The sequence below is a fragment of the Fopius arisanus genome, unplaced genomic scaffold (genome assembly GCF_000806365.1).
Source record: "Fopius arisanus strain USDA-PBARC FA_bdor unplaced genomic scaffold, ASM80636v1 scaffold00004, whole genome shotgun sequence".
Taxonomy (NCBI): Eukaryota; Metazoa; Arthropoda; class Insecta; order Hymenoptera; family Braconidae; genus Fopius; species Fopius arisanus.
The window spans coordinates 741,804-762,252 of record NW_011887743.1 but is presented as its reverse complement, the minus strand read 5'-3'; the positions used below and the strand labels follow the sequence as shown (position 1 = coordinate 762,252).

Below are 20,449 nucleotides of genomic sequence, written 5' to 3'. Positions count from 1 at the left end.
TTTCCACAACAACCACCTGAGCCCTAATAATCCCGGTACAACCGCGAAAATTCGATATTCCACTATTTGACTTTGCACTCACCCCGTGACAAGGAAAAATACGAGAATTATACGACAAATACGTACCGACATGGAGATTTACCGTAGCGCAAATTTTGGGTATATGCTCAAAATACAAGGCACCCTCCATTTTGCACTCCCACTTGTCTAACCGGCGCCGGGAGTGAATATACTATATACCTGACTATTCCTATTCATTCTCTCTTTCTCTTCTGGTACAAGGTATATGTTGGCTCTGGCAACCTAGCATTACCATAAACCCATCATTTATACGGTCGAGCCTAGGCTTTTGTATACAACGCAGACATGCCGTTTTCGGAACACCTTAAAATATTAAAATTTCTCCATGCCGTTGAAACACTTGAGACTAATCAAGTACTTGAACGTTCATTTAACCACTTCCCCACAAAATTAATAAATTCATCTACAATTGAAATCCCCAACGACACCCGGTCTAGCCAGCAATTCATAATTTATGATTTCTTCGTACGCGTTCCATCAATTCCCCAATTCTCCCTCAATCCCTCATTCGACGAAGCGGATGTCCTTGAGCGGCGAAGAACCGAAGAACCGAGAGGCAGAAGAGAAAAAGTGCGACTAAAAAATATAATGCAAAATAAAAGCAAAAGTGAAATGAAAAAAGTAAAGAGAGAAAGAAAAAAAGATAAAACTAGAAAGAGGGGAGGCACCGGGAATTGAGTTTTGGTCTTGCCGAGGGTTTCCAAATGTATGTGTGGGTGGACCTGTGTCTGTGTTGGTACCCGTCAAATGGGCTTGGTTGCGATGGTATGGTGGATGGTAGAGGAAGGGTGTCACGTGTGTTTTATAGTTCGAATGGGCTCGGGAAAAGGGATGGTGAGGTGTTGACGGACGTAACGCCAACAGTACAACGAACCCAGGTCCCTACTCCTGCGTTATATGGTGACTGGGGAAATTCTCCTTTTTTTTTTTAAGCTCCTTTTCCACCCCCTCTACCCTCCCGTCCACACCTCACGCTTGTATTTGCCCTTCAACTTTTCTATCCCTCTTTTTTTCCCCACTCGTCTTTCTAGTCCGAGTCCACAGCTGCCAGCCAAAAACCTCTCCATGTTGTTATATACCGGGTAAAAATTCAAACAGTGTTGCCAAACGTACGCACTGAGTATACCCCATCCATTTCTATTTTATTTGTCCCTCCGTTCTCAACATCCCGATATTCTCCTTCACTCTTCAACACGATGTATTTTATCAGACCTTGAAATTTTATCACTAATTCCCGGGAATTTTTGAGAGGTTCTCCTGCACTACTGACACTATGTAGGCCACCCCTGTGGAATTTCATGGAGTAACCCCTAATTAGACTATTGGTGCACTCACTATAAACCCGATGTGGATCGTAAACCATTTCGACCAAAACCCCTAGCCTTTATTGAAATACCAAACTATAGTGATATACATTGGAGGGTAGTTAAGACGGGGTGGGAATGGATCAATCTCTCTTCCTGTGACATTTCGAGAAGATCGTTATGGGGTTGGTGTTCGTTCCCGATGTAATCCAACAACTTGTACAAGTCGCCAGAGGGCAATAGATTTTCCAAGACATTTTTCCCCCTTCATCGAATGAATTTTTACTGTGTATGAGCGACAGCGATATTTGAGGGTCTGATTGAAAGGGGGACACTCCACTTGATTCATCTGCATTTATAAATTGAGCAAGTTATGAGCGTTACCAAGAGGTGAATCGGTGAGAATTCCAACTGGCAGTGCAACAGTGCGTTTTCACAGTATACAGAGCGAATAACTCGAGCCCTCACTTCTCTCACCCCCTTCCGTTTCCTTTTTCTACCGCCATTTAGATCGCGCGGTTGATGTATTGAGGTGAAACTTTGCCGGCAAACAAATTTATGCCGGAAATTCAAACGGATCTAGCGGCCGAGCGGAGAGGAAGGAAAGTGGAGAAATGTTCAGCAGTGTCTCAAATCAAACCAGGCGATGCGAATGAATGGAGATTTCAGACTCTTCCAAGACTATCCAACGATTTTTACAATTCCCCTTTTTCTACATGGAGAAGACACATCTGCAATGTCGCAACGGGTGAATTGAGCACTCGGTCGCGTCCAGTCAGACATTTTTATCGACGTTACACACGTTGCTTTTCTTTACGAATTTTACTCGAGCATCCCCAAGGCCTTTTTCACCTCCCCAGGCGTGTTTCACCATGCCATACCCCTTCCCTGTCCCTCCTCAGGATACGGAATGGAGTGTGCAGCACACGATGCTCTCACTTCCATGGTAGTGCGGCCCTCGAGACGATTCAAAGTTATTACCTCGGGAAAGGAGCGAAAGGAGTGAAAGGAGCGGGAGAAAGAGAGTATCAAAGTGGCTAGCCCCCTGGATAAATTGTGAGGTGAACGCTATTCCAGAAGAAAACGCCTGGCAACATTTCCATCGAGGAGTACTCGGGGATACCAGGTGGACCCAATAGCCATGTAATGAAACTTTCAAGCGTTACCATTCTATAGGAAAATATTTATAATACAAGAGTCACAAGTTTTATCGAGAGAAAATAATAAAGAGAATAATACCCGGTAGTCTACGTTGATTCGATCGCAGTTACCGTTGAGTATAAATTAATGAGAGAGATCTTGATTAAAACGAAAAATCACCTGCGAGGTTTGACTCAGTGAAATATACGATTCACGGACATTTACCCATCTCGTACCACTCTTAAACCCATGTTTTCAAGAAACCTATCGATAGTCTCGATCTGCTTGCATTCCTTGCCCATCCAAACCCCACCGAACTCCATTCAATACTCTCTATCCTCTTGCACTTCTTCTTCTTTTTCTCTTTATCCCCTCGAAGAATCGCATTACCCATGCACGAATGACAATATTATCGTTGTGAATATCTCGGTATTCATCGAATCACGCCATCGTTACATTTGAAATTTATTATTATTTATTACAATCGGATTGGAAGGCACTTCTGACTATTATCATGAGTTATCCATCATGCGGAGGCATGTGGATATTCATGCATGGAAAATGGAGTTTCTTATCATTCATCTTGGTCTCGAGTTTGGCTATGAATGATTCCCTCCATCCGCTTTTCCCAAAGTGAAAAACATTTTTCTTGCATCAAACGGTGAAGACACTGGTGTGCATTTGAGAGAGGAAAAGCTTAAGGGTTAGTATCCTTGTTGGGTACGCTCACTTCCTGGCCTGCCACCAATTCCCGGTCTAATTCCCAATTCAAATGAGCCCCATCAGCCTACTCCTAACCCACCTTCACCCCCTTTTTCCCACCAACTCTTTCCTCTTCACCGGGGCGTCCTGCACCGAATTTGCAAGCGAGGAAAACGACTAACTCAATCAGCCAAACCGATTCGATAAAACGTGCCAAGAAAATTTCCTCGGTAAAAACGTACAGCTTGTACTTTGCATAAACTCATTCAAGATGGCTTTTTAATTGCAAACACGTAGGCCGGATGAGTTTAAATGGGAACGGGAGGACATTGAATAAAACCGAAAAAAATAAATGGAAACAGAATAAAGGAGGTACCGGTGAACTGGCTATTTTCGTCCTTCTCATCCCTCTGAAATTCAATCCTTGGGATACACTCCGCCCTCACTGGCAAATACTCAACTATTTTCTCCAAGGGATGAGGTGGATAAACTCCTCTCAATCGGGCTGGTTTCTATTCGCTACAGCCAGTTTCCCGGTACCTGTACCTTATTTATTTTAAGATGTCTCTCCATCTTCAACTGATATTTGAAATCCCGAAATGTCGGTAAAATGGCAGCTCCTCGTACTACCGCAAACAAATTATGGTCGTTCTTCTGTGAAATGCGAGTAGCTAGATTCGTTCTTTTTTTTCCACCTTCCTCTCTCTCTCTCTCTCTCTCTTTCTCTCCCCCCCTCTCCCTCTCCACCTATCCCTTTCGGTTCAATGTAAATTGAAATATTTGAGGTTGGCTAAAGTTTTTCATTGAGAAATTCTTGCTGAACTATTTACGAGTTTGGATTAAAGATCTACAGTGAAGAGCTCAAGAATTTGTGGATTTTGTTGGGTGACGCGTATGTCAGAGATTCTTGGTGTGGGGCCTATTCTCGACACTTGGAAATGTAATCCATGAATGAATATTTGGTATTCCCTTGAGAATCCTGGTTCGTTAGACAGATTTTTCCTCGCGAATTAAAAATCTCCAAACAAAAATGATCAACGAATCATTCGTTCTTTCGCGGATTAGGTTGCGTTTACGAAAGACGTTTCCCATGCGTCGAGAATAGGCCACCTGAGGGTGGTTAGTATTGCTAAGTCGCTAAACCCAACCTAACCTCGTTGAGTAACTAGCCTAACCCAACAGCCGTAGGTAGCTTAGTAGTATAGCACCGAGTAAGGCAAACACCCTTGGATGTAGCCATGTATGACCTAAGCAAGCTTCAGCTACACGAGGGGGAAGCTAAGGTGATGTAGCCGAGGGTAGCGACACGCCAGTGACGTCATCCCCCCAGCTACCACATACACTTAGCCTCTGCCCCTTCCCACCCCATCACCCCTCCAGGAAAATTAACAGCCACGATAGATCGTCATTAAGCGTTTCGACAAGCCCCTATACCTGCATGTTACTCTATGTGCGAGATAATTAGCTGCGTGAATACAGCGAAACGTGATGTTAACCGAGGGCTATCACAGCCCTACGATTTTCGTCATCTCACGTGAAAATTTATACCACCAACAATCATGATACCACCACCTGATGGAAATATATTTTGATGTCGGCATTGTGATAACAAAATAAGTGAAAATTTATGACTGTCACGGGGTTAAAGAGAAAATATAAATGTACCAGGGTAGTAGTAGGAGAACTTGCAATATATATAATAACAGTTGGAAACCTCGTGGTCACGACAAAGTCACCGCAATGGAGAGCAAAGGAGACTCCGCGGAAAAATGAGATACGACGGAGCATCTGAGCGTAAAATAGTCTACCCCACTCTCCTTCTCACCATCCTGTGAAAGCCACCAGTACCAGGCCCTACCTACACACCGTATTCCGTACACTCGGCGTATATTAGCTCCCGCCATTTTTTTTTCTTTTTTTTTCTCCCCCTTCTCCCTCTAGCTCAGCTCTTCTTCATTGAATTTCAATACCATTGTTTAAAATTATTTTTACGAGTACTCGATTATTGAGTTAACATGGGAGGGATCATTCGTAGAAGACAATTGCCAAGTCTATTACATGAGGAATGAGATAAAACCTAGTGGAGCGCAGCCATGTACAGTCAGACAGGAATATCCCGAGGGGAAAATCCCGAAAGTGGATCACTGGAAATTTGTGAAATCGATTTAAATGGAGAGACTATTCCGTTGATATTCACGAGTTCATGTTGGATATGCGAAATTAATGGAATCGATAAGTCAATGAGCCGGAGATGTTGTGACTCATTCGAGTGTGGAAGACGAATCCTTGAGAATTAGGCAATCGGGTGAAGATGAGGAGCACTGAGAGCCGATGCTTCCTGTTAAATTTTCAAGATTGTACAAGAAGATGCGCGGTAAGAGAGTAAGAGGGAAAGGTGAAAGAGAGACTACCCCTGTAATTTATCTCTGTGCCAAAGCGCCGTGGGGATGGTTTCCGAAAATGAGTGGATCCCAAGAACTCAACGCGGCTTCCGCCGATTCCCGCAGGGGTGGTTGTGCTCTCACAGCACAAGGGAGAAGGTTTTTGAGGTAGGGAATAATAGAGAGGGAGAGGGAGAAAGAGCGAGAGAGAGAGAGAGGGAGGGAGGGAGAGAGGAAGAAGCGACTGAAGGCCGAAAGACACGCGGATAGAGGACAGACTGTTAAGAGGCAAGTGGAGCGAATAAGACAGAGGATTGGGCTTCCTCGTAGGCGCGAGACGAGGAATAGGGGCAACAACGGAAATAGAGGCTCCGAAGGAGGCTTCGTCCCGCTTCGTCTTGATCAATACAGCCACGGCCTACTACAGTATAGGTAACGTTTTCGCTTGGGCTTACCCGAGCACTCCCTTGCTCTCTCCGGGTTTCTCAGCCCAACCCTCACCCCATGTGCCACCTTTATTTGTATCACTCCATGTACCTCCTTCTCATCTTCTCACTCACTACCACTCCTGCCTCTCTCATTCAGTGATATCCTTGGAAGACGTGCCGGCCACATCACCATAAACGAAACCCAGGGGAGCGTGAACGAGTCAGCATTGTCCAAACTCAACAACCTCGACACACGTTCAATATCATCTCCGGGCAATAATGTCACCTCTCGGGTTTCATCACCAATTGGTAAAATAAACTCGACCGAGTTAATATCGATTTTTCGAGAAACACCGAGGGGATAAATAATCTCGTGAAAAGAGGGTTGGCATGGAGAAGAGAAAAAAAAATCATCAACCGAGACAAATTCGGGGTATTGTAGATGGCAAATCTCAGCGATTCGTTGGCGGCGAGACTCCACCGGCTGCTTCGGTGACGAATGCTACGAGTGGAGTCGAGAAAAGCTTTTCTCCCCCCATCGGAGTACTGCAACGGATTCCTGACGGAATAGGTAGGAGGCATAAGTATAGACTTCTCTCTGTTGGCCTCGTGTGGAATCTCCTCCACATCCATCCAACGTTTTCGACCCCCTTGCGTGTGTATCCAGCACCGCCCTTTCTCCCACTGTTATTTTGTGTATCTCGAGGTTGTTATATAGGTATTTTACCGTGGAGTTGCTTGACGAGACCGCACTGCGACGCGCTTTCCAAAACTTCAAGGCTGACGAATATTCACAACGAAGCGAAGATGAAGAGAATAAAAAAATACTACGGACGTGTTGAGTCATCCGTTAAAATTCCTCGTTTCACGGTGTTGAAATGGGGACAATAATTTCACCAAGGCCAGTGACCAGGGAATACCAGAAGAAAGTGTGAGGATAAAGAGTGAGAGTAATTTTAGTCATTGAGAGTAGGACATGGTGGAATATAGTGGAATATCGTGGAATATCGTGGAATATCGCGAAATATTGTAGAATATTGTGGAATACCGTGGAATATCGCGAAATATTGTGGAATATTGTGGAATATCGTGGAATATGGTGGGTGTGTTGCCGGATGTAAAAGTGGTAAAAGGAAGTGGCAGAGACGGCTGCAGTGGACGATAGAGTTCTCCGGAAAGGAGGAATCAGAGAGAGGGGTCAGAGGGTGAATCTGTGTACCCAGAGGGAGAGGGGGGTTTACCGGAAGAGGCGAATAATTGCGACTGGCATATCCGGTCGAAGCTCGCGTGTCTCAGTCTTTCACTGATGTCTTTCTCCTTCCACCATTCTTATTTTCACCCCTCATTCCGACACACCAGAAGCTCGCAAAACTATCCGCGTTATCCGTGCACCGTTTCGCCGCGAAAAATTAACAGTTGTTGGATGGAATGTCCGTTATACAGCAATTATAAAATGAGCTAATCTAAATATCTGACACAAGTGGATGTTTCAACATGCTGTTGTTCCATTGTGATATCATGATTTATTATCTCCTCGTTCATTTGACTTTTTACGATGTCTCAATTAGCGTAATTTCCATTGTATAATACACCAGACGGAGAAGTTGTTTAATTTGGCCGATTAATCAGCGAACAGTGGTGGTGGTATATATCACTGGGAGACGGTCGATCGAGAAACGATAGTCGACCAGAGTGGCCTAGCCAAACCTCCCAATTCCTTTTCCCTCTTTGTTACCCGCTTCTATCGTCCTCTCTCGAGAAAGCCACAAGCTTTTTATGGACTTTTATTTCCCCACACCCGTCGTTTCAACAAGATGAGTCGTGTGTGTATATAGTGATTTATAGAAAATCATATACGCGTGGTCAATGTGACTGGGGTTGGAAAATGAGATTGAGTAACTCAAAAGAGATCCTAATATAAAAATAAGAAAGAAAATCAATCTGAAAATCCATCTGAAAATCCATCTGAAAATCCATCTGACAATCCATCTCGAAATATCTCAAACAATTCAAATAAATTCCCAGACGATCTCGTACTAATAAAAATCCCACCGATGGTGTTGTATACTTTTACGAATGTGAAAGAGGGATTGAGTAACGAGACCGATCGGTTTCCCCTGAAAATACCCGCTTGGATTTCTGGGTAGGCGCCAGGGACACGTGTCACAGGGATTCGATGGTGAAGCCCTTGTTCCAAGTCTTTGCCTAGTTTTACTCCTTCCCCTCGCCCATCTACACCCCTTACTCTTCCAAACACCCTTATACTCGCCAACGAAAAGTCTGCACACGGAATTTCAACCATGTCCCAAACGGAAGAGAATGAGAAACTGTGGAACGAGGTGGTAGAGGCTTTACCACACTTTGTGCCAGCTCACGAAATTTTTACTCCCCCTTCAGTGATTACAACCGCCTGCGGTCAAACTACCAAAGCTCACCGGAAATGTGATTTTGATTTAACAATTTTTTCGTGTTAGCCACGAATTTTTTTTTCATTTTATTATTCATGAGGGCGATACACCGAGAGAGGGGGAAAGAGAGAGAGAGAGAGAGGGAGAGAGAGAGAAAAAAAAATAAGTGCAACGAGCCGGTAGTATCTGGTTGATCGGTGGCTGATTACACGTACACCGAGGATAGTGAAATGCTGTGACAAAGCTGGCCTGCCAGCTGAGCCCAGACACAGCCTCAATCACCGCAAACTCCTGGTCTCCCCTAATCCACATTCCATACCACCACTATCACTACCCCATTCTCATACATTGACAATCAATAGATTATTTCCACCTAGTGATACGCATCAATGCGTACTTGAAGGATTTCGAGGTGAAATCAAAGGTAAAGGTAAGGCTACCTGGCAATTCCCCACCTACTCCAATGTATTCCATTTAGTGTCTAACTACTCCATACCCGGGGATGTTGTATCAATGAATATGCAGAGATTTATTCGCATGATAAATGCGGTTGAAACCTTAATGCCTCCAAGTGCCGCACTCATTTGATATTAAAATCCAACGGTGTACGACGTACTTGATGAATGAATTACAATTATTCATGAAATTGTGAAATTGATCTTATTTAAGTTGTGGAGACGAATTAGAGTTGTGAATCTACTCTCCGAGGGAAACTACGAGTTCTTGAAAGACTCCATTGACCGATCTTGACTAGATTTTGTCCCACTGCATTATTTGATTAAAAGAGTCAACTTAGCTTGTTGATCTTTTTACGATAGCCCCAGTGAGTCGTAATATGTATCACAGTATGTACTGGTACGTGGTAGCAGTTTGTTTGGCTCCACTCGGTCGAGCTTTATCGCATTATCCGTGCAAACCGTGTATAGCATCGTATGAAACTCAAACGGAATGCATATAGTCAACAGTGCCGAACCCGAGTGTAGCGGTAGCAGGGCCTCTATACCAAAGTTGGATAGAGGGATCCAAAATGAAAAAGAAAAAAGAAGAAAGGGCAGTGAAAAAAAAAATGGGTGAGAGAGCGAGGAGAAGAGAGGGGAGAAAGTGCTTTGAGAGGTGACCCCCTCCGCACCCGCGCTGAAAGTTCAATCAAGCTCAACAACATTTCTGTCCGGTCGCTCGCCAAAAAGCGAACGCCCGCCACTCGCTCCAACTCTGTTCACTCAGCCGATGCCCAGGCTCATCGCGTCTGGGCCTGTGTATGGCCAGCCAACCTCACCCCGACACTGGTCTGGCTCTGTACCAACTTCAAACGCGTATGAAATCGACACCACTTGTTTTACTTTTCCACCAGGAGGTGGAGAAAAAATATTGAGCATTTTACCGCATCTAAGGGCCTGAATTTCCACCCAACTCCAATCGTACACCAGCATTCCAACTCCATTCACCACAACCATGGAATATTAATTGCCGAGATTATTATTATCTATAATAATCACCGGCAATATAATTTATAGAGCGACTTCATATCAAGTTTAATTAAATATCCTCGAAGCAGAGGATGCCTCGGTGGGAAAAAAAAAGTGAAGGCTTGTGGATCGGTTAAAAGATTCATCGACCAATGGGAAAAAAGGAGTTTGGTGGATCGTTCGATCTTCCAGTCGCTCGTCTTCCATCTTTTCATCAATCTCCGTGAATCGCCCCTCTTTCCAGGCAGCGCTCCTATAGAATGTAGAATAATGCCACTGTGGCGTTTGCCAAAGAGAAAGAGGGGGAGGTGAGTGGGTGGGTGGTGGGTGGTGTGGTGGTAGTTTGGTGGACGGGCGTCGGTTAGGGGTAGATTGATCGGAGCCCAGAGGAGAGTGGTTATGGTGGTGACGAGAAACGAGGATTTTCGAGATGACCGGGCTTCCCCCTTCAACATTAAGCCAACATCCCTAGCTCCTTGAGTCACCAGATTCAGGTGATACCAACCAGCATGATGCTGGTGGCAACCGAGCCGCGACACTCACTTCAATATTCACCGATAAATCAAGAATTCAGAATAAGAACCTGTTACACTAATGACGACTTTGACAGTAATGAAACGTCGAAAAAAAAAACAATCCCGTCTAGGACACTGCAATTGAAATTAAATGGATGAAAGCAAAAGTGATATCTCGTGCTGCACGAAATATCGTGTCTTCTACGATAAGCATTAGTACGGTGTTACCAAGATGGAGAAAGGAGGAAACAAATAGTCGAGTCCGCTTGGATTCCCGTTTATTTGTGAGTGGAAGCGAAGTTCGAAAGTGGAATTGAAAGTAAAACGCTGAACACGTAAACCACCGGTGAGTCACGTACCGTTACTTCCGGCTTGTCGGGAGTGACTAGAAGAAGTAGAAACATAAGGGGGTGAAAGGAGGAGTACTGGTGTACGACGTTCAATTTAAGCATCTAGGAGGAAACGATTAATGCCGGCCTAGGTGGCTCGGGGTTAAACAGGAAATGGCTAGCACTCATGAACCTCAAAATCCCCCCACACATCCACTCACTTTATTATTGCTCCAATATTTCTACATCCAGCGATGATTGAGATGAAAAAAATGGAGATAAACCAGCTCAAACATTTTTTCATTGTTCTGGATAAAGATTTTTTTTTTTACTATTCCTCCCACCCGAATAGAGTATAGTTGGCTCTCTGGACTCTTGTGTGTCCTAAGCTTTATTTTATTTCCTCCATTGTTTCCACTCTTTCGTTGGTAGCCACCCTCACGTAGTCCTACTCATTTTTCACATACATACTACCACGTACCACACTAGGTACCCATGAAGGCACGTACTCCTTCATAAACACGCTTCCATCCAGACCAACACAACTACAGAATACTTGCCCTATACTATGCGATCCCCCATATCTCTTTCTTGGGTTTTAGTTCCTCGGTATCCTGTGGCTGGCCTTACCACCCACCTCCTCCCAACCCCCATCTCCCATCCCCCTTTTGAGTGTTGGCATTATTTTGCCTGGTAGGTGGGCCTTTTGTTTCGGCTATCCTATTGAGCCATGGCCCCCCAGATAATACGCCGTTCAAAGCATTGCACACGAGCGTCACGTAGCTGAGCAACTCTCTACTCCACCATCAACGGTTTGGATAAGGCTCTCACATTCTCACCTCCCTATAGTCATTCTCGAGTTTTGTCCTCAATGCCACACTCCACAGCATTCCTTAAAAGGTCATTTATCGGTGCTTTTCTCGAATTTCCTTTTATTTGACATCCCTTTCACAGTAATTCCCCCTTCTAGCCCCTTTCAATTTTCACAAATACACATTGCACTTCCACTGATAGCCAAGTAGTGAGAGACAGTTGTTGATCAGACAAGTGAAATATCGTTTAGATAGATCATACCACACTGACATTCTTAATATCATCCAGACGGCCTATTATCCAATATAGCCTCTCATTGCGAGGTCATACAGACGCGGTGGGTAGAGTGCCCTGGCAACGTCGATAGCCCGACAGTTCTGCGGTCTCGGCCCTTCAACCGGCCATCCACCAGTATAAAGGCGATCCCTTTAGCCTTCAGCGACTCACCTCCTCTATATGTACCACGGAAAACTGGACTCTAAAACCTCCTCTTACCTCATCTCACTCCAAGAGTCAACCCCCATCCTCTCTCATCCCACTCATACCTCTCATCCCTCTCATACCCCTCGTCCCTTTATACCGTCGTTCGGCTTCTTCTGACCCTCGGACGCGCGGACCTGAGGCTTTCAAATTAAGGTACAATTTCATCCTGGAGGCGACCAACGTACCATGGGAAACCCAGAGAGACGAGTTACCACAGATATCTCGTATACACCTAGGCTTTTCTTGCACGTCATAGGATCTTCGCCATCCCTTTTTTTCTCTCCTTCTCTCTCTCTCTCTCTCTCTCTCTCTCTCTCTGTCTTTCTATTTTCTTTCTTCCTTTTTGCTCATCCAATTCCCACGGAAAGCCACGGAACACCGCCGGGATGGATTAAACCAGACAAGTTTTATTCAAATTTTTTTTTTTTTTCAAATTAAAGCACAAGACGATTGTTGAATTGAAATACGAGATCCATAATTTTTCAAATGATGTAATCCAACAACTTTAATTAAAAAACCTGTTTTCCTACCCGAATCTAGGGAATTCCTGTATCTTGGTGGCAATGCTCTCATCAGCGAGTGAGAATATAGCGTATTAAAGAGGGCTATGCGAAGGTTACGAGGGAGAAACAACTTGACGTAAAATCGATCTAGTCGAACCGGAGGAGAGAGAACATTTTTTTTTTCTCCTCCATACATTTTTTTTCATCACCCTCTTTCAAATCCTTGCACAACAAACTTTTGTATCAGATTCCTCTCAAAATCGAGAGAAGGCCACAGTGGAGTGGAGCGAAGAAGAAGAAAAATGTTGAGAAGAAAAAAATAATGCCCAAAAGTTTAATTCATATTTTAAAAGGAACGAAGCAAGTTCCAAGCGAAGGCTCAGCGGGTAGTCCGCACTAGCACAAAACAACGCGCCCAAGCCAACCCTGGCATAGGAAAATCGAGGGGTTGGGGGAGGGGAGGGGGAGCAATGGGAATGGAAAATAAACGTAGCGATGATGCTCGGAGTTTGAAACAATTAACATAACAAAGCACGGTACCTCTAGGAATGGGTATATGTTGAGGCAGGGTTGAAAGCGAGTTGGGGGGGGGGGGATAGGATGGAAGAGCACAAAGTGGGTGTGAGATAAAGACGAATACCGGGTGTGTACAGGGGAATGGAGAAAAGGGTGTAGATAGAGGAGAGAGGGTGGAGACGAGAGACGACCTCTTGAGATTTTGGCACCGGTCCCCGGGGCGAGTCCTAGCATCTCTCGCCCGTCGGCCTATTCCACTCGGTGGTATTTGGAAACATTCGAATGCATTTGAGAACGCTTCAAAAGCATTTCTCAGCCAACTCGTGTGAACATTCAAGACAGTCGACATTGTAGCTTCTTTTTCTTTTTCACCCACTCTTTCATTTTTTCCCTCCCACATTCCCATTCATTGTTTTCGTCATTGTATCCTTCTTTTCTCTTTAATATAAAAAATAGAGGATTCGTATGATTGTTCACGGAGACGAGGGACATGCCTAGTATATTGTGTGTTGCGTTTGAAAAGATGTGCAAAAGTAAAATGGGAGAAATTTTCTTCAACACAATGCATTACGATACTGATGGAAGAAGGATAGGATGGGGGGTGAACACACGTCGCGAAGCAACTTTCAGGGGGTGTATATTCTAACAGACGACGTGCACGTCAACACACTGTGCCTTTCAGAGGGGACCGCTTTTATTTGATTAAGGCACATTCAAGGTGCCATGCATATAATCGTATAAATTGCTTTTGATGTGAGCAAAACTACTCTTTCATACGTGACACACAGATTCTACATATCACATTGCCTTTGTCAACATTTTATTATTATATTCAGCGAAGCACTCAGATAACTGCCATTCAACTGTGATAAATAAAATCAATTGGCTTTGAGCATTACTCCGTAATGGCTCTGCTCGAGCTTTGAATAATTAGGCTCTACGATGTGTATTTAATCCGTGAAAATTGTTGTTTTAGGGTTGGAATGGAATTTTAAAACTCGTCGAAACTCATTGTCGCATGTTAACTCAACGTTTATATTGCCATGACTGGGTGTTAGGTCGCAAACTCACGTAGTCACTTTTACACGTTATAACTAAGGTGACGATAAATCCACGAAACGTCTGACTCGCACCGTGCAGTTTCCACTAACACGCGGTGCACTTGAGCTCTAAGTACCTAACAGCGGGAATTTAATTTCAAAACCTCCCGACGACCAGTCCAACGTCTCGTCTCATACCCTCACGCCTCTACCAGATGAGAATGAATTAAATAATAAAGGATTGCACGATAATTCTCCATTATTCTTGTGAATGATGTGAGTTTGGGATTTTCATGGAACCGATCAATCCCTGGCCATCGAAAAACTATTCATCGACTGGTGAATTGCAATCTCTCTGAGATAGAAGACATATTCCCGACATTGGATATTCACAGTCGGAAAGCCCTATTTGTGTTTATTGCTCTACATGGGAAATGCTGGTGAATGCGCGTGTAACCATTCGATTCCGTGTTATTGCTGCAGTTATTCAAATTTCATACGAAAATAATGCAATTTTTCAGTCGGAAACTTCAATAAAGAATTTATCACTCGTCAACAATTCCCGCCATTCTATATAAATTCATTATCAAGAATTTGGAGATGGAGAATTGGCAGATGGTTGGAGTATCGAAAGAAACGAGGTGTGGAGATTCACGAGGGAGTGAAACCTGATTTAGAATTGTGGTCCCAGAATTCTCCCACGGGATTTTTCAGTCTGACCAGTTTGCCCACTCACTTTGCTTTTCCATCGGTATGTCCCATTGGGTCATCTACCCACAAATACGAAAAACCCTTTTTCCTCGATTTCCGGGTCCCTTGGCGTCAACAAGTGCGGCTCTTTACCAACATCGAATGCAAGACGCTATTGGAATACTAAAAGAGCCAACTCGCCTGAGACTCGACTCATGTATAAAAACACAGGCTTGTACCCGTTAATTCGAGGGAAATTAATTTTCCACGAGGTAAAAAATATTAAGCAGACTTTTTATACTCATCATGTTTCCCATCTTTTTGTTGAAGAAAATTTTGAACATTAGGGACATTAGGGACAAACACCAGATGTTTCTCATTGCCCTTCAAAAACTACCTCCCCTTCATCCGAGTTCATCCAAGCTGACCCACCCCTTTCAAACTACCAACATTTGCTGTAATTTTGGAAAATTAATGTCTCCAAGAACCTCTCAATGAACTTTTACCCCAATAATTATTGCAACAATTTCCCGTCAACCAATCCATTAGTCGATAAACTCTTGCAACAGTCGTAAAAATTTGTAAACGATTAAACCGTTAAAGAGTCATTGCCCTCAAGGATTGATTGGATTTATGATTGCGATAGTGGCAGATGTTGCCGGTAACAACTCGTTTAGCAAATGCGCGTGGAATACTTCCGTTCACGTGAAAATACATGAAAATAAGTTGTAGACTTGGCACAAGCCACACAATACCCTCCCACCATTTATATGGCCATGTTTTCGAGTAGTTCCGTCAGACTGTGAAAGATTTAATATGCAGGGAAGTTGAGGGTTTGAAACAGAGTAACTGAACACAAAGGAGGTGTGTTTGGGATTGGTGAGGGTTTGGGGGCCTATGAGGATCTTGTCCATGAGGGGGATCTCTAGGTTACTACGTGCTTGTCCGTTGGGCTTTCCCCGTGACCGTATGCGGCACTGACTTAGGGATTCGGGTCATGGTATGTACCCATACCCTCCGTTCCGGATCTCGATTGCAAATATAGGGATGTGGAGAAACATATCCTCATTGTCCGAGGGGGAGTTTGGCCATACTCATACACTTGGAGAATATACTACCACCGGAAAATGGGGGGAAATTAAATCGACTGTTGGTCTGACTACTTCCCTGCCAAAACCTCTTCACAAGTCCTCTCAACCCCGAGGCGATACAACTTGAAAATTTCGATGAGACACCCGGGATTCAACAGAACCTGCTTCCAACGGACTAAGCTGATTATGCACCAACCAAGCCGAGTGCCATCAAGAGGCTAGTTGACGTTTGAATCACAAACTTGAGATAAATAAATTCCACTATCCTTTCTCCAATGTTGGATAATTAATCTTCAAATCTTCACCAACTACTCATTTTTACCAACTCCATTCCCGGAATAATCCATAAATATTTGAAATAATTTACATTCAAATAGTTGATAATAATAGATGACCTCGATTCTAAATGCATGGAGATTGAAAAGTTTAATCGGGTGATATTTCTCTCCAGGTGGGCAATACTTTCGTCTGGAAAGTTTTCAGTCGGAAATTTCGAAAATCTTGAGACGGTTATCTTGAGTAACGTAGTGGTACGGAAAGAAGGGTATAACCAGTGGGTTGGGTGAATAAATAAATAAGAATGTGAATGCATATGGGGAGGGGGTGGGATAGATCTATAAGTACTTTGCTGGCGAGGGTTTCTCCTTAGTCGAATGTGCCCATAAAGTGGAGCGCGTTCCAAATCGAGTCAAGTATTGGATAGAGCTTATCCAACAGTCAGTTCGATATCATCAACGCTATGATAACCGTTATATTTTCAACCCCCCAAGCCCCAATTTTTATCCCAAAAAATGTTTACACATCTGTCTGAATATATTCAATTCTATTTTTGTTTTTCAATGTTCCGTTATTTTTTTCATTTTTCCCTTTTTTTTTTCAACAGACTCTCGCGGGAATTATTCTCCGTGAAAAATCATATCACGTCGAATTGGTAATGTCACACAAGCCGACGCACTCTATCCTCTGATATTCATGCCATCCATCTCTCTGAATACCCGCTGAATACGCCCCACCCGAACATCATGCCGTCGTGTTTGTGCCAAGTTGTCCGCCACTTGGAGGGACGATGAGAGGATGATAAAAAAAAAATATATATATAAAAAATAAATAAAATTGAAACTCTACAATACGAGCTGCACTTGGCACAATTTCCAGCAATTGCCACTTGAGCCAGTCTCTCTCTCTCTCTCTATATATATATATATATGTATATATATCTACCACTCGTGCTCCCTCGTACCCTCGCGCTTGTTCTCCAACCCCAAAAACTTAAATTATTCCCTTTTTTTCCCCTCAGTACACGGTAGCCTGTCATCCCCAGATATATCAACTTTACTTGTCAGGACGCATCTCATTTTCGTCTTATTTTAGTCTGATTTTAGTCTGATTTTAGCCTGATTTAAAAGAATGTACCTGGCTGATAGAAGCAAAGGTCCGCGGCACGCGGCCACACTATCGGTGAACGCTCCACGCTGCCTGCCTTTGATTCCGCGTACTTGCGGATCGCCGGTTCAAATGCCGAATCAATCACTACAATTATTCACTCACAATCTTCCAAGTTTAATACAACAAATCAATTGATAAACCCCACCCACTCAGCTCATCGATATCCCAATTCCCATCCAATCAATACACGCACAAGTTCACAAAAATCACTCTCCCAAACTAATAAAATTTGTTCATCAACAACGACTAATTAATTGGCAACTAATGAGCAAACAAAGGGCTAGCTGGTGACGTCGCCGAGGGATGATGCCTCGCGGCAGTTTCTCATCTCACACGTCATATCAAGATATCCCCACTCGATCAGTCGCTAGCAATAATCACCGAACCCAAATAAAATAAATAATCCAAAAAATCCCGAGTGAAACAAAAATAAAAGCGACCACGAAAAATGAGTACAAACGCGTTATTCAATTTCCCTCACTACCGTCTCCATTGGATCCTCATTGTCCAGTGAAAAAAAAAATTCAAATGATTATTATCACAACGGTTATTGTTATACCAGCACTGTAGCCAAGTGATTTAACCAGCTGCTAGGTGCCAACAGCCCCGGCAAGGACAATTTGCTCGACCGCGTGGTACCCACCGACGATCGTCCACGTACTCATCAAGCCACGTCGGCTCCCACGTGATGGGATTTATCCAAAAATCAGACTGAATTTGAGTCACCAAGTTCTTTTCAATATTAAATAAAAAATAATCTACTCAACAAAACCCTATCGACTCTCATCTATTTATTTACAACACCCGTCCACGTTGCTCAAAGATACTTTAACTTTTCACTGTTATCATTACCACTCGGATATTCAAACTCATCCATTAAATCCCTCAATAATCACAATCACCTCGTTCACATTTAATTTCTCAAAACATATGTATAAATACCCATTAAAAATTCCACGGTATTGTTTAAAGTGTTAATGAAATATTGTCGTTATAACGGTTTAACGTGGAGATTGTGCACACTACGCTCGCTCTCCGCACACTGAGAACGGCTGACGTCACAAACCCACCACGCGGAGGTGGTTCTCAGCGAATGCCCAAGTTATCCTCCACTCGCGCCGGCGCCATTCGACGCCCTTTGACCCCCCTCGTCAAGGCTTTTCCCTATATAACAATCCACCTCCTCCACCTCCTCCACCTCCTCCACCTCCTCTACCTCCTCTACCTCCTCTACCTCCACCATCTCCTCCATCTCCTCCACCTCCTCCACCTCCTCCACCACCTCCACCACCTCCACCACCCCCTCAAATCCCCCCCCATCACCCCACCATTCTCACCGACAGTTGACGGTGTGGCACAAGCCAGCTCGCACAACGTGTATACACAATATAACCGTCTAACTTCACTTTTGCCGGGTACACACCCCATGTCTGATTGTCACCAACCGCCCGGTGTCCCCTCTATTTTTTTTCCCAAACTCAACAGCTTCTTCAACTCCATTTTTCCAAAGCCTTCAATGCCATTTTTCGCTGTTAAAATTTTCGGATAACTATCGAAACGCGGGAATACTAACGATTAATTAATAGACAAAATACTGTCATCGGGGAGAGTGCAATTGTTAAATTGTCAGAAGTATGCAATGTATTCAGATTAATTCCCTGGTGCATCAGACAAGTGCATTTCTACAAAGCCCGTGACTATTTTATCTCATGCTTCACGGTTAGATTGTGAGTGGAGTTGAAATTGACAATGTCCAAGAGTTCAAAGGACCTGACAGACGGTACTTCAAGTTGAGAGACTATGGTACGGGCAATTGGTACGGGTTTTGGACAGTAGGACACTTGGCTTAAGCACACGTCAGTCAGATATGTAGGTTGATGCGCAAAAGAGGGTGCTAAAGGACGAGAGAGATATGCACCGGGATAAATTTTTCGATTATTCCGGTGTATATGGATCGAGTCCGGAGAAAATGTATCGGTCGATTGGTAGAATATGAAGTATCAATGAATGTATGGGTGGAGAAAGTATGTGGAAGAAAGGGAGAGGCCTCTTCCACTGTACCTCCCCCAACATACCCCCTCGTCGGTTTCGAGTACACAGACCCCGTCAATCTCATTCTGTCTCGCTCAAACCCGCGCTCGGGTTGCTTCTCGTCGGTGTGGCGTTGCCCGCGGGTAGAAAGGGGTGCAAAAGGGAGCTTGGATGGAAATCAATAGCCCTGAATAATGAACCCCAAGGCAGCACCCTCACTCTGTTCATCTCATGCGCTCTACTCAGCATCACAATCTATATACACTCATGTACAATGTTAAACTAGCCTTTTCCACTGCAACATCCTGCCGATATATTGTCATCCTCTGTCTTTCAAATTCCCGACAATAACTTTAACCACGAATTTTGAAATTTCTTCTCATTCTTCCACCATGAAATAACCATCTCAACGTAAAGAAAATAAAAATCTATCTTGCTATGACGAGTAGGAGGAAAGAGGAATTAAATATTCCGAAGAAGGCAACCCGAGGAAAAACGTTTTTCCGGCTCGCCATGAGGATCTCGAGTCTCAACCACTCTCTCTCTCTCTCTCTCTCTCTCTCTCTCTCTCTCTCTTTCTCTCCCTATGCACCTCTTGCTCGTATTTTAGCTCGGCTCTTAGGTGAGCGAGGAGTCACGCCACGTTCGATTTCACATCGATGGGATTGGTGAGACAGTAGCCATACTCCTGATGGAATTAAAGAGCACCCAGTTGTATCTCTCTGTGATGGTGCATCCAAGAGGAATAATGAATCGAGACCTAATGATAAATTAGCATAATTGGTACAAGGGAGTAAAAGAGGATGAGTAAAAGGACAAGAGTGGTAAAGATGAGGCCTCCTCCAACAGCCTATGAAAATTGGCCCGATGTCTTCATCTCTTCGGAATTGTTTCGATACGATGAATAAATAGAGCCGTCAATTTACATAGTCGTTAACAGAGCGGAGGCCCTGGCAAGCCCTTATCGGCTCTCAGCTCCGACTCCCGAACCTCCTGACCTAACCAACGTGGTCTACGTTTACCACGCCTCTCACCCTTCCATTCTATATACCATCAGCTTCCCTACTGCCTTCTCCATACTC

General features: G+C 43.9%; 1 protein-coding gene across 3 annotated transcripts in view; it reads right to left on the bottom strand.

Moving 5' to 3' along the window:
- The window catches only part of bru3 (bruno 3), a 253,996-nt gene extending 235,628 nt beyond the window's left edge, over positions 1-18,368 (bottom strand). For all 3 annotated transcript variants that reach the window (XM_011312724.1, XM_011312688.1, XM_011312698.1), the window contains exon 1: positions 17,304-18,368. The gene's annotated coding sequence lies outside the window, so the exon portion shown is untranslated. The remainder of the gene's footprint in view (positions 1-17,303) is intronic.
- Between the last annotated feature and the right edge of the window lie 2,081 nt (positions 18,369-20,449).